The 22,653-nt window shown below is 39.0% G+C and overlaps 1 protein-coding gene across 1 annotated transcript in view; it reads left to right on the top strand.

The window, feature by feature from the left end:
- tmtc2b (transmembrane O-mannosyltransferase targeting cadherins 2b) overlaps positions 1–22,653 on the top strand; it is a 97,206-nt gene that overhangs the window by 24,141 nt on the left and 50,412 nt on the right. The window lies entirely within an intron of this gene.

Raw genomic sequence — 22,653 nt, 5'->3', positions numbered from 1 at the left:
TTCAGAATGTCTGGAGGTTACAGGCTGGGATGTTTTAAACTGGGTTATTTGCTTCGAAAGGCTTTTGTGAAGTTTCTGTCCTGCTGTTCGTTTTAATACTTAACCACCCCACTGAGATTTTAATGCGTCAGAATTTCTTCCTGCTTGTTACTCTATAGATATACTATAAACGTGCAGATTATCTTTTGTAAATTGCACAAGCATTCTACATACCTCACACAAGTTTTGTTTTTACAGTATATCTACTGTACAGCAAGAGGTGGAACTTCCATAAAAACTGTATTAAATGCTTCCAGTAGTTGTCTGCCAGACTTCGCAGGCGGACACCATTTATGCTGTTGAGTGTTAAAATGATGTCTGGTGTGGGAAAGGTGTAATTGGTTCTCTTTGGCATATTATCTAAGGATTTTTTTTTGAATTGTGGAACTCTGGAAACTGACCCAGAGTTTTGTTTTGTTTCAACTTCATGACATCTAAGTAACACGTCATAAACCTTCAAGTGGAATTTTTTATTGGTCATACTGGTATGGTTTGTATCAAATTCTTATCAATTGCTTAAAAAAAGAACTACAGAAAAATATATTTTGAGATCTTGCGAATTGAATCCTGAAGAAATGACGGGCACATTTCCATCAGAAGAAGCAGTGAAGGTCTGCACTGGATTTAGACCTTGATGTGGTTCCAGCTCTTCGGCAGCAAGACATTCTTGTGCCGCTTGCTCTTTAAACTTGGCCCCTCATGTCATTTTGATTTAAAATGTGGTAAACGTGTCCACATGAAAGAACCTCAGAGTTACTGTTAGTTGTCAGCCCAGTATTATAATCCTTGCGATAAGTTGCCGTAATTCTGTGGAGCCAGTAGCTTCCTGACCCAATGCCCGCTATTTTAGAACTCAGCAGTGCTGTTTTTAATATGCAAAACCAATGGATGCTCATTTAGGTTTGTTTTCAGGATCTTGCTGTGGATGAATAAGCTGTTTTTAAAACCTCAAAGCCAGATCTCGTGACTCATTTTCTTGCTTGTAAATAAAGCACAGACAGCATTAGTTTGACATTGACAGTGTTCTGCTGTTTTTTTAAAACATTTTTATGCATTTGACAGATGATTTTATCAGATGATTAGCAGCTTGCAGTGCATTACAAGGTATTCATTTTATGTTTATCATATGTGTATTCCCTAGGGAACGAACTTTTGACCCCTGCTATTGCAATGCCCCAGCTATTGTGTTACCATATTATTATCATACATCATATTATCATCACATTCCATTTATTTTTGTTCGCTTTGCATAAGCACTGTTTGAATGGGATAAGCACTGTGTAAATCTGACCGGCTTCTTTGTTTGTATCTTCTCATGAAATAATCATGACTGTATGATGTCGGTTCCCTATCGATACTCCACTCGTACTGCGTAGCAGGACGCTATGGGGGGGAATTCATTTTTCTCCGATGACTTAAGCTTTTTCCAATAACGCAGTGAATACTGCACGGCCATTGGTTTGTGAAAAGTAAAACTTTCATCCAATGGCAGCGAAGCTGCACGGACCTATGGCGATGGAGCCTGCCAATGTAGGTGGGGCTTATGGCTATATAAGCAGACACATCGCCGCAGTGTCCTCAGATCTCTTCTCCTTCAGCGACGACTCTACCTTCGCTACTCGAGACTGACTGCTTCTTTTTAGAGAGAATATTTACAGGCACTCTCTGTGAGCCCCGCCTTTCTTGAATTTGGGCCTGACGACTCTAGGGTGGTCCTCAAACCAAGACATGGCTATGTACCGATGGTGCTCCCTACCCCGTTCAGGGCACAGGTAGTGACACTTTCTGCACTCCCCTCCTCCGAGCAGGACCCGGAGCTAAGCCTGCTCTGCCCCGTCAGAGCACTGAATGCAACCTCCTTCAGGCGCTCGGAACAGCTCTTTGTTTGCTTCGGTGACCGCACCAAAGGGTCTCCTGTCACAAAGCAGAGACTTTCGCGCTAGCATATTCTTCCTTGGGCCTTCAAAGCCCCACGGGAGTTAGAGCCCACTCTACTAGAGGTGTCGCCTCTTCTTGGGCTTGGTCTAGCGGTGCGTCTATAGCGGAGATTTGTGCGGCGGCCTGCTGGGCTTCGCCGTCCACATTTCCCAGATTCTATAGTCTGGATGTCCCGACCTTGCAGGCTCGGGTCCTCTGTGCTTAAGGGACTTACACTAGGTCACCGGACTACGGTTGCTCCCTACCGCGCCGGCACTAGGCACACTATCAGGGGACGATTACCGGACTGGGTCACCTTTTAGCTTGGCCCTATCCGCTCGGCAGGGAATAGGGTCCATAGTTGGCCCCCGAGCCTAGCTCTGGGGTAGTCTATCATTATCTTTCCTCTTGTAGCGTGGCGGGATTGTATTGGTTCCCCATAGCGTCAAGGCCAGTTGTGGCCTAATTGTTAGAGAGTCGGACTCGTGACCAGAAGGTTGCCGGTTCGATTCCCAGAGCCGGCGGGTAACGACTGAGGTGCCCTTGAGCAAGGCATCTTACCCCTACTTGCTCCCCGGGTGCTGCAGTGATAGCTGCCCACTGCTCTGGTTGTATGTGTGTTCACTACTTGCTGTGCGTGTGTTCACTACTCTCTGGATGGGTTAAATGCAGAGGTCACATTTCGGGTATGGGTCACCATATCTGACTAATAGGTCACTTTCATATTTTGATATTTTGGAGATTGTAAAAATGTGTCGTGGTCTTGGTATAAAAATAATAGAAAATGCTATGAGGAATTATTCTACGTGACCTTTCTACTTCCATCTGAATTCCTTATCAGCTCACAGAGATAATGAAGTGTTTTCACACAGCTTATCTTGGCACAGAAATATTTCCCCAAACGTAGTCATCCTTTTTTCAGTATGTTCTTAAAAATCCTCTGATCTGAGCTTTATGTTGATTATCTTCATTCTCTCCTTAAAGTTCTAAAGAGCGGAGGAGTTAAAATGGTCCTTTCTTATCCATGTGCTTTTAGCTTTTTAATAAGAAAAGGTAATGTTTCATGATGGTTTGCTGTAGCTTGGCTTAGCCTGACTGTTTCTTTTCCTGAGCTGTCTGATACGTTAATGTAATGTTTAGACAGCTTACGCAATACATTGTGAGAAGTGGTTGTCAACACGTATTGTCTTCATTTGGAACATCGAATTAAATATTAAATGTATAAGGTTAGTAAATATGATTCCTTCGAGGCATTGATTTATATTATGCTTTCCAAATTTATTATATTAATGTTTTGCCTTAATGTCTTATAGGCCCCAGTGAGCAAGCTAAATGTGGCTGTGGGAGGAAATAAAACAACGTTTTGCAACCCTAATAGATATTAGGTTGAAAATAGTATTTATAAGGAAATGCTTTCAGAGAAGCTGTGGTTCAGGAGATAGTTTAGTCACCATCCTTCACACCTTCCTTCCTCATGACGCTTCATCCTCTGCCGCTGATAGGCACGCATGCACGCAAGCTTTGACCCTAATTCTTTAAAAGGAGATTGTTTCTCATGACCTTGTTCTGCAGATGACCGGGAAGGGAAGAGCAGCAGCGGATTGACGTACGTGGTGCAGATGTTGTTGAGAATGTCTTTGTAGATGGTAACTTCTACATGCTACACTAAACGAGACCCCATCCATTTTCAAGATGGATTCAAAGGGATAGTTCACACAAAAATGAAGATTCTTTCATCATTTCCTCACCCTCATGTCATTCTTAATCTGTATGACTTTCTGCAGAACACAAGAAAGGATATTTTGAAGAATGTTGTTAACCAAACAACCTTGGTCCCCATTGACTTCCATTGTATGCACTCAAAACCACTGAGACATTTCTCAAAGTATCTTCTTTTGGAAAAAGACAAAAAGGATTTTCAATGATAACGAAATAAAATGGTAGAAGGTTGAAAAAATGATGACAGATTATTTTTTTGAGTGAACTGCCCCTTTAAATAAGAACTTACTTTGAATCTCTGTGAGTCCAAAATAATGTTCAGTGCTTTTTAAACTTGGCAGAAATCATAAACGTGCTGACACAAAGTCTGAGACCTCAAACATCATAAAAACATGGAAGTTTAACATGGACGGATCTCATTGCATTTCCGACATAATTTGATTTTGTATTCTTATTCAGTATGTAGATCAATTATAAAGACATTGCTCTGGGTATATTTTTGGCATGTATATTTAATTGCTCTGGAAGTGTTTGTGTAACAATTTGTAGTTAATGGTATAGTTCACTCAAAAATGAAAATCCTGTCATCATTTACTTGCCCTCGGATTGTTCTAAGCCTATGTAAATTTCTTTGTTCTGCTGAACACAAAAGAAGATATTTTGAAGAATGTATAAAAGCAAACCGTTCTGGAGCATTTTTTTAGTACCATTGTCATTTTTTGTAGCATTCTTTCAGATATCTTTCTCTATGTTCATCAGAACAAAGAAATTTATGCAGATTTGGAACAACTCGATTTTGAGTAAATGACAGAATTTTTATTTTTGGTTAAACTGTCCCTTTAAATTAGCCACAAAGTTTACTTTAATTATTTGAATTTATACATTAATGAATAAATCTTCATTTCTTTTGTCGCCAACAGCGAACAGAATTTATTGTTGAGTTATTGCACTATTCACTATGATTCTGTTCATACCACCTGTCTCTGGTTTGGATCTCTCCTCTCCCCTGCGGTACTTTTGAGTGCCCGCGTATTTCAACTCCTAATTCTACTCATTCAATGGCTTCCTTATTGAATGGGCTTAACTATTGTTACTCTGGGCTTTTCTCAGCTATCGGGCCTATTTACCCGCCGAGGGAGTTTCCGATGTCTTGTAGACGTGGGGAATAGTCAAGCTGTTGCTGGTTGAGTAATGGACCACACATGATCGAACCTCACACTGCTCATCTATTGCCGTGCCTTCAAGTGTGGGCAGAAGTGCACCTCTCCTTCTCCGCCCTTCCTGCGTTCCCACTCATCACAGCCGCTGGAGAGCCACAGTTGTTTCTTTGTGTCGTGCATTCATAGGATTGGTGTATGGGCAGAGCTGAGCTGGGTTCTTTGTCCTCAGCGTTGAGAGTAACCTCCTTCAACCCCCCCGCCTAATCTTTCTGCTCTCCATCTACAGTTCAACAATAGGCCACTAGCAAGCATCTCAGACATGTCATGAATTTTAGGTCGCCCTTGTTGGGTTTTGTTTAACCTGATTGAGCTGTGAAAAGAAGGCATTTTATTTTAAGACGTCTGCACTTCTTTTGTTTAAAATTCCAGAGTTGTTGTATGTAGAGTGGGTTTCTGTAGTGGTAAGACAATCTTATTATTGTTCAAAAATAATTTTTGACGAATTACGTCAATTGAACTTTAAGTGCTAAATTAATGTGTGACTTCAGCGATCTTTAAAACGCTTTGTATTGTTATTGGATGTCAGTAGTATATGTAAATAAACAGTGTTTACTCTATTTGTGTTACCTGGACCAAAAAATGCATGTTCGTCAGCTAAATTTCGCCAAACTATGCAAAATTAGTCATTCTGCATGCAGGTGTCAGAAGTTCACCAAATGACACATTTTGCATCATTAAACAGATTTTTGCTGACAAAAAAACATGCATTCCAGGTCCAGGGAACACAAAGAAAGAGTAACATGGTACATGTAATATTATCATCTTCTAATTATCTGAAACATTATTCAGATAATATCAACATTGTAACGATGCAAAGCAGGTTGAAAATCTGTTAAGTTATATTTTAAAAAGATGCTGCAGCCCCCCCCCAAAAAATGTTATTGTTTATTAAATCCTCTTGTCATTTTAAATCTGTATATGATTCTTTTTTTGCATAACACAAAAGAAGATATTTTGAGAAATGTCTCAATGGTTTTGTTTCCATACAATGGAAGTCAATGGGGTCCAGTGTTGTTTGATTCTCAACATTTTTTTAAATATCTTCGTTTGTGCTCTGCCGAAGAAAGAAAATTATACAGGTTTGGAATGACATGAGGGTGAGTAAAACGAAAGCATTTTAATTTTTCGGTGAACTATCCATTTCAGTGAGGCGCAGTTGTTGCCTTCCAAACTTTCTTCTTTGAGCCAGGTTCTCAAGCAGCGCATGTGGAGAATGCAATCCCACAATGCACTGCAATGAGGTCAATGAAAAAATCCATTGGAGATGGCGGGTGATGTAAGAGCCTAGTTAAAGACATGGCATATTTGTGGCACAGGGGGAAACGTTCTTTCAATTCTCAATTTCAATTGACTACACAAGTGCACCATGATAAATAAATTAGAGGTATAACCCGTAGCTATATTCACAGTGCTGTATGGAATAAAAGAAGCCTGACCTCCTTTAGATGCTTGCCGTAAACACATCTGCAGTTCTGCAACATAATTTACACCACTTACTTTCATACTTTTAACATGGCTTGTGTTTCACTCATAAATCCTCATACACATGAAGGGCCGTTTCTGGTTAAAACATGAAGCTGTTTGATGTTTGAGAGATTGAGACCCCACCATCTCCCCCTTTTGTCTGCCATTGTTGTACAGTACTCTTCTGTAAAATACATGGCATGTTTTTATACATTTTGTGTAAACTTAATAACAACTGAATCAAATTATGTATCAAAAACATGCAGTTTTTATTATGGGAAGTTGTATTATTATTTGTTCATGACTGGCCAACATTGTTGGAAATATTAAATACATAGTAATATCTCTGGATTTAATTACTTTTATGTATTTGGCAAATATTTGTATCCAAATAGCTCCATTAAAAAGCATAAAAATAAATGCGAGATCAATATGCAGAAATCACTTTTAAATGCATGCATATTTAATACATGTGATGTTTATGCTCATTTTAGGGTAAATGTAAACAGTACTTTCAGAGCAGATATTCAGATTGTGGCTTGAGACAGATCCATGCGTCTCTGATTGGGAACATTTATGAAAGACCTCCTGTTTGAACTTTACCAAAGGAAGTTCAGGATTAGACGACCCAGCAAACCTTGCTCTTTTTTTCTCCGGCATCAAGCTGTTGCTAATCAGAAAATACATTTTGTTTAAAAACTTCAAAGACGCACACTTGACAATGTGGAAATGGCCTTCTCCTGACTAATGTTTGTGCTGCTTTCAAGAGGAAATGAAAACACCTTTGGAACGCATGGGTCTTCCAGCCTGTGGAATGTAGTAACCCATTTGTCAACAAAGTAGCGGAGGTTCATCTGATAAGCTTCATTTTCAATACTTTAAAAAATATATATTCTGTCATAATTTTTATGTCAATCTTGCATTTTTTTAGCTGTAAGTGTAGGTCACTAGTGTATTGTATATTAGCGTGAAGTGACATGGAGAGTGCAGACATTTGGCACAGAATGGTGTGTTGATTGATGTATTGTGTGTTGTGAATTCTTTTGTTACCTCGTGTCAGGCAGCAGCGCTTTTTTTTGATAGATTTCCCCTCTTCACACGCAGCCACGAAGGTCTCTGGTGTTTCAATTAATCGAAACCATATGATGAGACTGATGTTTTTGAAAGTGTTCCATGCAACTTTTTTAAAAATTGAGAATAGTTATGTTTTGGATGGTAATTGCAGATATCATAGTCTGCTTTGTTTGGAAAAACGCACAAAAAGCAATTACATTTTTCTTTACAGCAATTACATCAGAGATAGCGTGCTGTCACAACTTACCACATGAGAATGGAGAACAGGATGCAACTGGTTGTCATGGCAACAGTAAAAAAGCATGCAGACAGCTGTGATGTGTGATATGATTTCTGTCAATAAGTTAGGCCATCAAGCAAATAAATTCAGACTTTAGTCTACGGTCCGGTTTGCTTAGTCTTGCGCTTGTAAAACAGAGCTCAAATTTAAGCTTTTAATGCTATAAATGGATGGATGGATGGAGGGACTGTTTACTTTGTGGTTGGTTTAAATAAGATTCAACACTAAACCCTTCTATTGTTACCAGTAGCTCTATTATGTATAATGTCACACAGTAGTAGTGCATTTCTTAACCACTTTGGCTTTTATTTTGCCAAAATTTTAATGTACTGAAGCTGTACTGTTAAGAATGAAGTTACTTAAGGATTCAGCCAAAAAAACTTGTATTGTCCAGAAGTACTTAGAAAAGCATATGTGAAGCCCTGTAGTTTGTTATTGAAGCATTATTTTATTAATTTTAATTTTATTCTGACTTGTTGTTAGAGATCTAGTGTTTCTTCTTGGTGCACTCTCGCAATGATTTAAAAAGTCAATGGTGAATTCAAAAGGCTATAAAACGTGATTGCTTACCAAGATGGTGGTGTGGTTTCTGCCATTCAGTGACTATAAAGTATAAAATGCGTAAATGAGCTCCTTTGCAAAAATGCAAATTGACACCATGTGGAAGACAAAGCATTTAAATGGAGTTTAGTGGCCGGTTGGGTTCCTTTTAAGAATGTTTACGGGATTACCAGACGTGTTCGTCTCACGCAATAGCACCGCAGAATATATTTTGGTAACTTGCATTAATGTCACGCCTTAAGGGGGGATAGAGATGAAACAGACCCCCTTAGAAAACCCTCAGTTTGTTTAAAAGCTTAAAAGCTAGTTGATTGGGATTGTTTTCTTGAAGGTTTTTGCACATGTTTACTCTGTGGGAGTAACTTTTAAAGGGACTGTGTATCATTTTGCTTAGGACAGAGCTGATGGGCGAGTTTTTGGACTATCTGCCTCATTTAAACTATATATTTTTAGCACCATTCTCATGTTTTAATAACAGTCCCCCACCCTTCAGTCCCCCACTTCTACAGAAATACTGCTGGATCACCAGTAATCCATCTTAGATTGTACCCGATTAACAGACCTTGACCGGACTTAACTCTCGCTGGGGGATTCGTGTAAAAGATTCTGACATTTATAAAACAAAGTACTTCGAAAATCTTTGAGCAAATCCACCTTTAGCTCAAATGTTGTGTTAACAGTCTGAAGTTTAGTTTAGCCATTAAGGATATAGTGAATGCTTTTATTGACACGAAGCTTTACTGGACTTCCAGACAGGAAGTTGTGTTCTTGTGCATAAAGAGGGGGTGGGTTTAAAGTCAACATCAGACATGTTCATACCGTTGGCGGTCAGCTGCAGGGAACACGGGCGCGACAGCCGACATATGTACCTTCAATTAAGCAGCAGCCCCCTATTGTGAAGCTAATAACGTGTGTGTTTGAATGAAAGGCATCTGTGATAACAGTGCGATCGTGTCTAATGAGATCACACTGTGCAGCACCACGAAAGATCTTCTGTGATTATCCGTTATTAATGTGGAACATGTGGAATCGCACGTGGAAGTGTGCTTTGCGCTCCAGCGGTCTCATTAACAGAAGGGATTTTTTGTGTGGTGGCAGAGCAGCGGGGGAAGAGGGAGGTTTATGCATTTCAGCTTTGTTTGCCTTGTAATTATGGAGGTGATTTATAAAAAATGACAGGGGTATAAAAACAGGATTAAGGATTTTGGAAGCACAAGCACCAGAGGATGAGGAGGTGATAGCATGGATTGATCATGAAAATGAAATAATGGCTTAAATTATATCACTTTTCAATTTTGAGACACGTAACTTTATCTGATAGGTCAGTCGGGGCAGAAGCACGTTTTGGACATGCACCGCGGATTTTCGCAATTAAAATGACGAAAATGAATGTCCTTGGTTTCTATGCAGTGCAAGACCATTTTTCTCTTTCTTAGTCATTATTATTGTCATGTTTAGTTTTGCCTTTAACTAGACTGCACATTTTCCAAAAAGTCATTTTTTAAATGTTTGGCAAGAAATAGAAGCATAAATCATGCGCTACAGATCACCCTGCAGGTCTCGGAGGTGAAGGCTCACCTCCCAGATTGATTTGCAATCTCGACCCCTAGATGATAGATTACCGCACGTCTTCCAAAAGGGCGAGGCGATCAGTATTCTGTCCAAAAGATCTGCCTCGTGATGAACAAAGATTTCGAGTTTACGATGGAATAGCCATAAGAAAAAAACAGTCTTATGATATATGGTGTTTTTTAAATGCTTCGGGTGTTGTGTGTGGGTGGCAAAGTGTTCTTGGCGGCCAACGTTTCACTGAAGATTCTCAGATTTGGTCGGTTGAGCTACTGGCGTTCACGGTCGCCGTGCTGTGCTCTTAACTGCGGTGAGTCTTGGCTAGCCGATAGCGTGCCACGGCCTGGCTCGACCCGTCTGCTGGCACGCCTCATAAATACAGTGCCGCATCGCATGCGAGCAGGAGCTCCAACCCACAACTGCAGAGCGTCCGCCACGTGTCTGTGGGTCTGCGCGGAGGAAGGAAAGCCAAGTTAAGAAGCTAAAGACTCGGCTGAATTCGTATCATTTCGTTTCTTCCCCCTAAAGTATTGCTGATGATTTTTGTCTAAAGTGCAGATGTTCTTTCAGGGTTTTTGCCAGACTTGCACATTGCACGCGGTCCGGAATGTCGAGACACCCCACAGACAAGGCAACAATTGGAAGCGTCGCTAGCGCGCTAGGCCAAAAATAGAGGAAAATTCTTTGGAAGGAAAGGGAAATGAAAAACCCAGCTTAGTGGGTACAATATACTCGCTTTCATTTGTTTTTTTTACGTGGAGCTCTTCGCGTCCACATTCCCATCTCCATACCGCATGTTCCACTCAGCCAGACCCGTGCATTCTTTCGGCTGGTTCCCATCCATCCCATGTCAGGCTTCTCGTTTCCCTTCCCACATGCTCCTGTGGGTCAACAAGAGCCCCTCGAATGATAAAACAGCCCATCGGTGGTCAGGATGGGCCTTGCACGCAAACACATCCAGCAGGCCGCCCACACTCTCTCTCTCTTCTCTCTGTCTTTGCCTCTCTCTCTCTTTCTCTCTTTGGGAAGACAAAGACGGTTCACAAACATCCAGGGACAAAGTCCAGCTAATTTATTACACTCCGGCCAGAGGGTCTCAAGCCGTGACAAACAGTCTCCTGTTGTGAAGCCTGTGTTCTGTGGCCAGAGAGTGGGCTGAGCATTCTCGGGTCAAACTCTGGATAAAACAAAGCCTCTTTCGTTAGAGGATTCACAGAGCATTAAACGTTTGCCAAATTAGGCTAATTGATACTTGATGGATGACATTTTGTATCTATTGTATGAGTTAAGTAGCGTTTTATAGCGCTTATACTGAAGAATCTTTAATGAATCTTTGCCTCGGATTTGGGCTGATGTATGATACCTTAAAGGTCCAGTGTGTAATTTTTGGAGGCACTATTGACAGAAAGGCAATATAATCTACATAATTATGTCTTCAGAGGTGTATAAAGACCTTGCATAATGAAGCTTTATGTTTTTATTACCTTAGAATGAGCTACATTTCTATCTACATACACCGCGGGTCCCCTCGCACGGAATGTTCCATGTTGTTTCTACAGTAGCCCTAAACCGACAAACTAAACCGCGTTTCATAAATACGTTATATCCTTTGGCAAATAAGCAAAAACGTGAAGACATTTAAGCCCCGTGTCATCCGCCGTAGTGCTTCGCTAAATTTCATACACTGGACCTTTAACTTATCGGTTCACAAAACTACTTTCATGGTTAGTGTCTAGCTATTGAAAATGTATATTATACGATTTTTGCTGTTTTTGTGATCTATGTAAAATATTTATACTTGTCGGAGCCGATAGCCTAGTGGGCAGTGCTCCGACATGTGGCGCCAATGTGCATACAGTGACCTGTGTTCGAATCCCGGCTCGAGGTCATTTGCTTTTCCCGTCCCCCTCTATAGTTTCCTGTCCTCTCTATGTACTGTCTTGTCCAATTAAGGCAAACATTCCCATAAAAATATATATATAAAAAACAATAAAATGTCTATTCTTATCTTAAAATATTGATATACTGGTGTGAGAATATTGATACAGTATTGTGAGGTAAAATATTGCATTATTGCCATTTTTACATTTTTATTATATTTATTTTCCCTACCTACTTAAACACACATTTTTCTGTAATGGTACGTCTGTCATAACTTTTAACTTTTTAACAAGTACCCGTGTAGCCTGACAAAATGCTATTTTGTTGTTTTGATTGTATGTAGGCCAACTAAGTAAAGTGAAGTACAACCTCAAATGTCCCCTCTCTCTCAGGTAGCATTGGCATTTCTTCTCCTGTGTTTGTGCCAGGAAAACTTTGCTCTAATTTTGTGTGGGTCTTGTCACTGGTCATCAGTATTAAAGCATATGTTGGCCTCATGTTTGTTGGTATAAAGGGCTGGGAGACAGCTGCAGGAAACCCTTAAGTTAATAAATCCACAGTAATACACTTACTATTATAAATAAGGGTTTGTTGCACCATGGCATAACCAACATAATATAAGTGATCAATATCACACTCTGTTTTCCCCTGACAGTATATGAGTGTCTCTCAGTCTCTTAGGCTATCTGTTTGATCTGTTTTATTCAGAAAATCCCTGTTTAGTGCATTTGTAGTCTTTATGCAAGATGTATCGTGTGTCGACACTGATGCCAAACAGGTGGATTAGTTTGTAGTGTGTAGAACTGATGCACACTACATTAAGATCCACAGGAAATTTAGTAAGCCACCAAAAATGTAGACAGAAACCTTGCTCGCTGAACTAGCTTGAACACTTCTGTGTACACTTTTTATATGTTTTATACTTATAATCAGGGGTGCACATAAGTTTTTCTATCTGGCTCTCAATTGAGCACCTGGAGATTCGGTTTGGTGCTCACATTGCACATAGTGTGACAAATTATATTTACCTATTAAAAATAAAATTAAAAAAGTAGTTACTTTTTAATGATCAATAAACAAAATAATAAAGTGGGATAATACTATATTTATATTACTTTAAAGGACACTTAAAATACAATGATAATGTATTTCTTCTTGGTGCCGCCCACGTGCTTCTCTAGTAACGAAAGCAGAACCAACAAAGGCGGAGCTACCAATACTTCGTTTTTCATCATTTACACCCAGGTCCCGTTTAACACCGGGAACAAACGAGATATCAGTAGTTTTAGCAGCATTCAGTACAAATGGAAATCTTATCCAGTATTACATTTAGTCGGTCTAAAACAGTGATTGTGCATCAAAAGGTTTCAACCATGTCAGTACGCAAATGAGCGTTCTAAATTTATTTACAGAGCGCATTTTTTATTTTGGTCGTGCACCTGCGCACCACTTATGTGCATCCCTGCTTATAATTTAGCTATTTCGAAGTAAGTGTGAAAGATTTTTATATAGAAGCTAAGACTTTAGATGGTTTCAAAGTGACAACATAAACAAACGTTTCTGCGCATGCGCGCATTCGTGGACTGCCCTTAACTTCCGGTGAACATTCGCAAACATTAGAGTGCCTGTAGATTATTTCTGATAACAAGCAAAAGAAACCGTTACTTGTCTAAACTTGTCTCTCCAATATTTTGAATTTAGACTGCGATACCAATCTCAACCGCTAGATGTCAATGTACCATACGGCTTCTTAAAATGCGACCAAATTACAGTACCTATTCAACAAATTGTTTATTTAATTAAATGAACATACAACAAAGTTCAACAAATCATTATACATTAAAATAATAATATTAATTAATATTAACATAATTAAATTAAATATAAATTGTTATATTATTAGACACTAGCCAAACACAGACCGGAAGTTAACTGCAGTCCAGGCGCATGCGCGTGTCTGAAGAAACGGTCTAAACACTCATTTTTATGCTGTCATACATAAATAAATACCACATATCTACATCCATACATGTGCGTGACTATATTTTATAGATAAGAAACTTTCACACACTTGTCTCTGAATTCTTTTGGCTTCTTTGGTTCTTGTTAATACTAGTGTAAACATATGGAGACATTTAGTGGTTTGCCCTTTAGGGCAGTTTGATAATGTAAAGCAGTCTTTTTCCTCTCTTTTAATTTGACATCTTTTGAAGATGAAAATACTTTTGCCAAAACTCAGATACGTTTCTGGCAGGTTCTGTTTGCCAGGAAATAAGAAACGGTTCAAACAAGCTGGTATATTTCTATTGTGAGGTAGCAGAGGTTGGACAGAAATTGGTGGGATCAAAAAATCCACCCGCACCCGATTTACCACCCGCACACAAACCCTGTTTACTCTGGTGTTAATATCTGTTTCGGTAGTTACTTCATTTTGAGCAGCACTAAACTACAGGTGCAAATGGGTCCAAAATAGTTTTCACAGACCCCAACCAGAGCCAGATGAGAAATGTACGTGCCCGCGTTGCATATAGTGTAAATGCTAGTCCACGTGCATGTTGATCTGATTAGCTGTAATTGATCTTAATATCAGCCTTTACAGAACAGGAGTGAATGGTATAACATTGATTTCTGTTGCTGTTGGCGAGTGCCACCTTTGCTTTATGCACGTTGGATAACAGACGTTTAGCCCTCAGGAAATGGAGGAAGGAGAAATTCATCAGTTATGACTGTAGGCCGTGTTAATGACAGCCAAGGAACATCATTCAACAGCAGCATTCCTCCGGTATGTGTACAGCATCATAAGTCAAGGGAAATGTGAAGACATTGTGCCGCATTCCAGGCGAGCCAGATATGATACATAGAGGTCTGATAGATCTGCAGTCACTAGGTTTATAATACTGGCTTTTCCACCGGCAAGCACCTCTTGTTTTCATCAGAACATCTTCAGCGTACATTTGATTCTGTCATGAATACTTTCTTGGATATCTATGACATTTTGTTAAATGAAGGAAATCTGTGAATTTGTCTTGCAGAAGCATTACAACTCATGCACTTTTAGAGTTCCATTGAAATGTGATATTCTTCCCAAAACATCACAATTTGAGGTAACAGGTTCTTTTTCCTCAGAGGGGTGACATGGTGTAGTATAACTGCTCGATCACTTGAGCTCCATTGCTAATTTAGAGGGTGCTCGCAGAACTAGGCAATGTGCTGACTGCGCTTTTTACCTTTTCTGTCGATATATCCTAAATGGAAATGACGCTGTCATTGATTCGCCATTAGAGGAAGATTGATCCATACCCATGAAATGTGAAATGAGTGCAGTTTCATGCTTTTCATTTTGTAAGGCACCATCAGACTCCCTTACGGAAATTACCAAAGTTTTATCTGTACTAACCATTTTGGCTTTATTTGTAGTAAAACCATTAAAACCTCAAATTTACTTTGGTCTCACCACAAAAACCGTAGTTCAAACATGGTATTTGTAGTAAACCTATGGTCATGCAAATGGTCATCAATCTACCAAAAAATGATTCTATGGTTTCTAAGGGCTATATTAAACGGTTGTCTGGTCTGAGCTGGTTTTAAGTTTCTCTGTGATGGCACCAAGCTGGTTTAACTGGCAGCCAGTTGATCAAAAGTGTCTAAACCCTGTCTAAAACATCTAGGCTGTTTTTTTATAAATGTTGACTTAACTTGTTTTTCGTTGTTATAAAAATCCCCACCCATTCACTGTTTGTCTTGACATGGTTGCAAGCCAGATAATGTTGCTTTTGAGGCATTCAGATCATCAATGTCCAGCCATGACCATGTTAATTTCATGGTGTTCTGTGATGGTTTGTTCTGTCTGCAGAGTCTCTGACTCTTATGTTGTTTGTAGAGGCCGATTGACTGAACGCTTTAGCTCTGACCCTTAATTCAATAACACACTAGCTGACATTTGGACCAACTATATATTCAAATCCTAGCGTGAAATGCATTGACTTACTTTATAATGGCTATGGGTTTTCTGTTGGCTAACATTTGACAGTTCAGGGTTTAGAATCTATTATTACGATCTATTAAAGTCTCAAGAAAGCACTTTGTACTCAACCCGGTCTTTGGCCTTTCTTATGCCTTAATGACTTGATTTGTAATGGTTTTATTTATAAGATTACTCTTGTAAAAACCTCCGTAATCTGCCATGTATAAATTATTTATTTATGCAAATTGATTGTTTTATTATTTTCTTAAGTTAAAGGAAACTGTAGTCAAGAAATGTGGTCACTGGTTGACCCAAGACTTGTTTTGGGCTTGTTCCAGTTTCAGTTATTGAATCAATTTTATTTTACTTTAAAAGTTTTTGACTTATCATTCATCTACCATTGTATTTATGGTGCTTTCTGGGTAACAGCTGCAAAATAAGTGAAAATGAAGGAATTGGGAAAGTAAAGGAAGGAATAAAAGCGAAATATGTTTGTTTTCTTTGAGAGATAGCGAGGACTAGAGCGAGAGAGAGAGAAAGAGAGAAAGAGAGAAAAAGAGAGAGAGCGAAAGAGAGAGAGAGCGGCAGTATTGTCAATATTGAAACTATATGCACTGTCATACAAATTAATGTGCCTCTAAATTAAAAATGTAAAGTGTATGAAATCTAGTGGTAGGGTTGTTCCGATTGACGATTCTATCGTGTATTGACGATCCTCAGACCTATCGGCGATAGCTGATTCCCTAGACGATAGTTGGCTGTTTGCCAATATATGTTGCAAATCAATATTACAAACGCGCATTGCGCATTTCTTAATGCAAGAGAGCTTGCAATGCACACGGCTTTTCCTCATTCTCATTATGCACAGGGTCAAAACTTTTCCTCACCTCAGACTTTGCTTTAGTTGCTGGTGCAACCAAAACGTAATCGCCAGAGGCAAGCCTCCGTTTCACCTCCTCAGCATCCATTTTCGCATCTTTCTCGTGCTAATCGGAACGCATCACACGACCGCTCATTTACCGTGCAAGCCCCGAGCCCGTGTAAAATGATAGAAATTAAGCCCGAACCCGACCGAAACCGTCGGGTCACGTCGGGTCCGTCGGGTTCAGGCAAAGATCTTCAGCTCTACCGCGGAGTATGTAGAAAGAAATAACGCCTCATTATGTAAGGTCTTTATACACCTCTGAAGACATACTAATGTATATTATATTGCATTTCTATCAAGAGATCCGCCAAAAAAATGAGACATTGGGTCTGTAAGCAAAAAAGTATCTTGAAACTTTTTGACCTTTAAAGACTCTTTATTAAACAATTTTCTAGGAGAGAAAACTAAATTTGCCAAAAGACATAAAACAAATATGTTATCAATGAAAAAAGTTGCAAATATTAATAAAATTGAAAAAGCGAGAGAGAGACACACAGAAAGGGAAACACAGAATGAGAGAGATTGAAAAGCGAGATGGGCGAGAAAGGGGCAGAAAGAGAGAGAGAGGCAAAAAGGGAGATGTAAAAAAAGAGGTTTGTATGAGCTTAAACAAACCCCTCAGCGTGAAATGTGTCGTCAACCGTTCAGCGCTTTATTTTCATCTGACAAATTAATTGATTATGCTCCTTTTATAGCGTGTACAGCTTTTCTTCATTCAGCCAAACAAAGGAACAAGGCTGCTGTCCCCGAGAGCTCTCTTCACGCGAGCACCACATCAGGGAAGGTATTCTGTTGTTGACCCGCAGGCATTCTCATGGGAAGAAACCATAGACAAAAGCCCAGGCAGGAGAGCCGAGTGGCCGGACCGGACGACCTCTCTGCAGGTCCTCAAAATATGACTGCGGCCCTTTCATACACTGAAGCCGAGCGATGACACAAACTTGGCAGACCAAAAAACACGTTCCCCTACTGCTTGTGCCTTTTTTCCTTCGTTTCAATTGCTGGCATACATCAGAAACAACTGCGCATTGTCTCCGAGCTTCAAAAGGATATCTGGAACCGTTTTTGACATCGCTAGACGTTCATCAAGCAGGGGTGTTTGTTTACATTGAAACAGTTAAAAGTCCACCGAGGCTGTTATTTGATGTCATTGAGTTGTATGAGCGCTCACTGAAGTTCATGTACTTTGGCAGAAAGGATTTACTGTTCAGAACCGTTTGCGCGCTAAGCTAATCGTGTGTCAGGAATAAGTACGTGTCAGATTTGTAAAAGAAGGAAAAGTGATCCGGCGAATACGCTTGCGAAAGAGCCGTGGCATGTCCTTCGTTTTTGATTCCAGCGCCCGACACTTTGTGTGGTTTGTTTTCCTTTTGGCTCGAACCGTCAGCCTTTGTTTTTGGATATAGCCAGGCAGTACTCGTCTCAAAACATTGAGGTCGATGTCTGCCATCGACACCGCAGCATTTATACTCTGAATCTCGCTTCCAGCCTGAGGAAACTCTATTTTGAATTTCACTTCTCATTAGCTCTGCGGTTTCCCCAAACCGCAACAACGTGCCAGTCACAGCAAGGAGAGATAGATAAGCAAACATGGTTTGACAGAAGTGGTCACGGTATCCCCAGCGCACTGATTGGAGACGTGAGACAATTTGAGACGACGTGAGGCGCTGTGTCCCTCAGGTAAAACGTTTTTAGACTCGTTTTTGTCCCTGCTTTGTCTTCCTGTCTAAATCGTCTACTGGTCACGGCCGATACAGATCACCCAGCGCCAGAGATTACTTTACACATTAGTAGTCTCACTAACACCATTTAGAGTCCTTCCAGGACGCCTGCTTTCCTCAGGCTGCTGTCAAGCCAAATCAGACATCCAATCGGGAATTCACGAGCTTGAAATGCAATCGGAGAACCTCCGCTGTATGTGATCTTCAGGTTCAATCCAGCACCGGAGCTCCGTGCGTCGTTCTGATTCACACTACGCGAGAAAGCCGGTTTTAGAATCACCGGCCTGCTGGGCCTGGCACCAGGTTCTCATTCTCTGCCGTCGTGTTTGACCTGCCGGGAGTCTTCAGGCCATGCCGTTTGTTTTCTCTGGCTCACCGTAATGTGCGAAATACTGGCAACTGCTTCCAAATGATTCAGAGGTGTAACTCTAGCGAAATGGCTCCCTTTGTTGGGAAAGATGAAGATCTAATTTGACAAATGGTTAAGAGAGAGTAAAGCAGGCGTACCTGAGAGGAGGAAAAACATGAAACGTTGCCAAGAAAGTGAATGATTGGAAGTCAGGCGGAGAATCGTAATGCGTTCGATGACAGAGAGCTTTATTTCAAAGTGTCTGTTTTTCTTTTTCTGGATTCTTAAGGCAGCGGTTACAATTTCAAAGTGTCTAGTTGTAACATTTGTTTTAGGCTACCAAAAAATGATGTTGAAGTATTGCCCTGAACTGGCTTTTCTCTTTGGCAGTTTAGTTTATTTGTGGAATACCCTTATTGCTCCCAGTGTTCTCATGGGTGACGGATACCCTGCAAGCATACTAGTTTTTAGTAGATGATCAAATTTATGAGCTTGCTGTTTAGCTGGGAAAGAAATCTCTTGGATGGGGATCCAAAGTTGTCCATAGGATGTTTATATGAATATGATATATATTGCGGAGACCATTCAAAATTTGCAGCATTTTTAGATGTATTGTGGTCACTCCAGTCCAGTGTCAAAAAACCATTACTGGTGGGCATCTTGAGACAAAACAATCACACCGATATATTATAAGATATGTCAGCGCAAGTTGTTTTCGATTAAGACACCTCTAACATTTAAGTTAGTCTGGGACTAGGCTTAAAGTGATACTTCACCCAAAAATGAAAAATCTGTCATCATTTACTCACCTTCGAGTTGTTCCAAATGTTTATAAATTTCTTTGTTCTGAGAAAGTTATTTGGAAGAATGCTTATATAACCAAACAGATCTCAACACCCATTGACTACCATAGTAGGAAAAAATACTTAATCATTTTTTTGTTCTGTTGAACACAAAAGACATTTTGAAGACTGTAGCAAACAGTTCTGGGGCACTTTTGAATACCATTGTTTTTTTCCTACTATGGTAGTCAATGTGTGTTGAGATCGGCTTGGTTATAAGCATTCTTCCAAATATCTTTCTCTGTGTTCATCAGAAAAATGAGATGTATACAGATTAGGAACAACTCGAAGGTGAGTAAATGATGACAGAATTTTCATTTTTGGGTGAAGTTTCCCTTCAAGCCCTGTCTGGGAAACTGCCCCTATGCATTTATTATTTTGTTTTAATGATAATTTATACAGTTTACCATTTTCCGTTATAAACTCATGTGTGTATATATATATTTGGAATATTTGTTCAAAAAATATTAATGTCAATTTATACAATTTTTAAAATGTAAATGTGAAAATGTAGTAGTTTATGCTTTGTATATGTATAATGTAATACATGCTGAAAGTATTTCTAATTCAAAGCTGCAACATTTGGTTAAAAAATAAGTTATTGAGAAGCTTTTTTTGTAAAAAAAAAAAAAAACATTTCGTAACGGTAAGCTTATAAAAATATTTTTTAAATTGAGATGTCATGTATGATTCTGTGACAAATGTGAACACATGTAAAGATAAATTCATAAAATAATCTGCAATTTTATTTTATAGATATAGAGGGTTTTTTTATATATCTACGTAAACATGAATAGTTTTTTTTAGTGCATGTAAATGAGTCTGATTATTCTTACCTGTGGAAAATTACCTGTCATATTTTTTTTATTAAAATATTATTTAACAACATTTTTATTGTACACAATATGGCTGCAATGGCTTTTGGTTGTAAGATTGTAATTGTACATCAAATATGGTGAAAGGTGGGTGCTTGACACCCTGCCAGCACTTTATTTCACATGTCTCGCATCTCCACTTGTAAACATGTTTCCATTAGAAAGCTTGTATTTGACTCTATTGAGTGTTAATTGCACGTTTCTGGTGCGATTGCTGCAGGGACTCATTATGCAGTGCCTCTGATGTCGTGTTATCACACGTACTGCGTTTTACCCGTCGCATGTTTTAATTACAGCTCTGTATGTCATCTCTTGCACTCTCGACGGAAGCTAATTACGCTGGATGGCTCGACACGTCTTCACGCACGCAGGCATACATTGACGATCGCAGGGGGCTGGAGGGTGTGTGTTTCACAGCAAGATACCACTGCCTAGGGATTAAATGACATGGATTTTGGCACAAATTACTGCGAGTGGAATAGCATAGTTGATTAGTTTCTTTGTTTACTTGTGTTATTTTATTGTCTTTCCTCGAGGGCTCTCGGTCGCATCAGATGGGATGATACAGACAGCGGGGGCGGAGTGTGCGTCTTTCCTCCAGATCGTATCTGGCCCAGCCTTCTCTTGCCCTCCCTGTACGGCTTTAAAATTTTATCAAGGATTTCTCAGACATTTATTTCCCACCCACCCACAAATTTTTTCTCCATCTGCGTTTCTTGGTAATCTGTCCAAATTTTTATTCCCCTTCGCATTTCGTTTTTGTATCTCATTTGTGTTGACCAATTCCTGGCACGGGCACGTCGGTTTGATGGACACACATTTGGTACCACTTCACACTTTGCTTACGGCTACATGGAGGTCCTTGTCTTTCTGTGGAGTATTTATTTGTTTTTGGTCAAGGGTGTGGTAGATGTCCTCCAGTTTTCTGAACCCAAAGGAAAAGTCAATAAATGTTCTTGCTCTTTCTCTCTTTTTTTTGCCTTTTTCTATTGTTCCAGTTGAATCGGGATGTCATGAAATGAATTACATTAAACTAAAAAGCCTGTTAAAAGTTAAAACTGGATTTTTTTACATTATATGAAGAGAATCTGAGCGGTCCATGCAAAAATTGTCAGCATGTTTCAAGGATGTTGTTGGTGATTGTTGGAATTGCTGTGTGGTTGATAATGTATAGTGGCTATCAATGTGTTGCTATGTACTTTTAAAGGGGTTCTGAATGGTTGCCAGAAGGTTTTAAATGGTTATATGTTGGTTGTCTATGCATCCAAGTCAAAAGAACTCCAAGTCTATATAATTTTTACTTTTCTGTAGAAGAAATGTGCTCCGTTTTTGTTTTCTAGCTCAGCTGTGTGAGTATCAGTATTGTGTAAGCAAAGATCATTGGTTTGATCCCCAGGAACAAATATGATATAAAAAATATGGCTGTCAAACGATTAATCGCATCCAGAATAAAAGTTTGTGTTTACATAATATATGTCTGTCTACTGTGCATATTAATTTTGTATTTATAAACACATACGTACACTGTAAAACTTTGCTGTAGTTTTGCAGCAGATTTGCCAGTAACTTACCTAGTTCTTATATTTTCATTCATAAAACAAGACTAAACATTTTACGTTTTTTAAACATTTTACATTTTATTTTCACTTTTATTTTATTTTACGTCATTTTACGTCACTTTATGTAAATGTATCGTAATTTTATAACTTTTAAATATTTTTACTAGAAAACAAAACCAAAGTGCATAGCTTGCTCATTTTGAATCTAAATTGTTTTAATTTTGATTAAAGTAAAGTTTAACTCGAAATGAAAACAGTACTATAATAAAGTATTAAGTAGTGATTAAATCTACAGTAAGTTACTGGCAAACCTGCTGCAAAACTACAGGAAATATTTAGGAAATATTAAAATGTATTTATTTATATTTTCTAATAATTTAAATCATATAAAAATTAGGGCTGTCAAACGATTAATCACGATTAATCTCATACAGAATAAAAGTTTGTGTTTACATAATATATGTTTGTGTACTGTTCATATTTATTTTCTTATTCATAAAAACATACACATACATGCATATATTTAAGAAAAATATAAAATTAATAAACATTTATATATAATTTAAATTATTGGTAAATATAAATAAATACATGTAAATCCTAAATATGTATACATGTATGTGTATGTGTTTATAAATACAAAATTAATATGCACCTCACACAGACATATATTATGTAAACACAAGCTTTTATT

Source organism: Triplophysa rosa, linkage group LG12 (assembly GCF_024868665.1).
Source record: "Triplophysa rosa linkage group LG12, Trosa_1v2, whole genome shotgun sequence".
NCBI lineage: Eukaryota > Metazoa > Chordata > Actinopteri > Cypriniformes > Nemacheilidae > Triplophysa > Triplophysa rosa.
The sequence above is the reverse complement of the archived record's forward strand: the minus strand, read 5'-3'. Positions and strand labels throughout refer to the sequence as shown.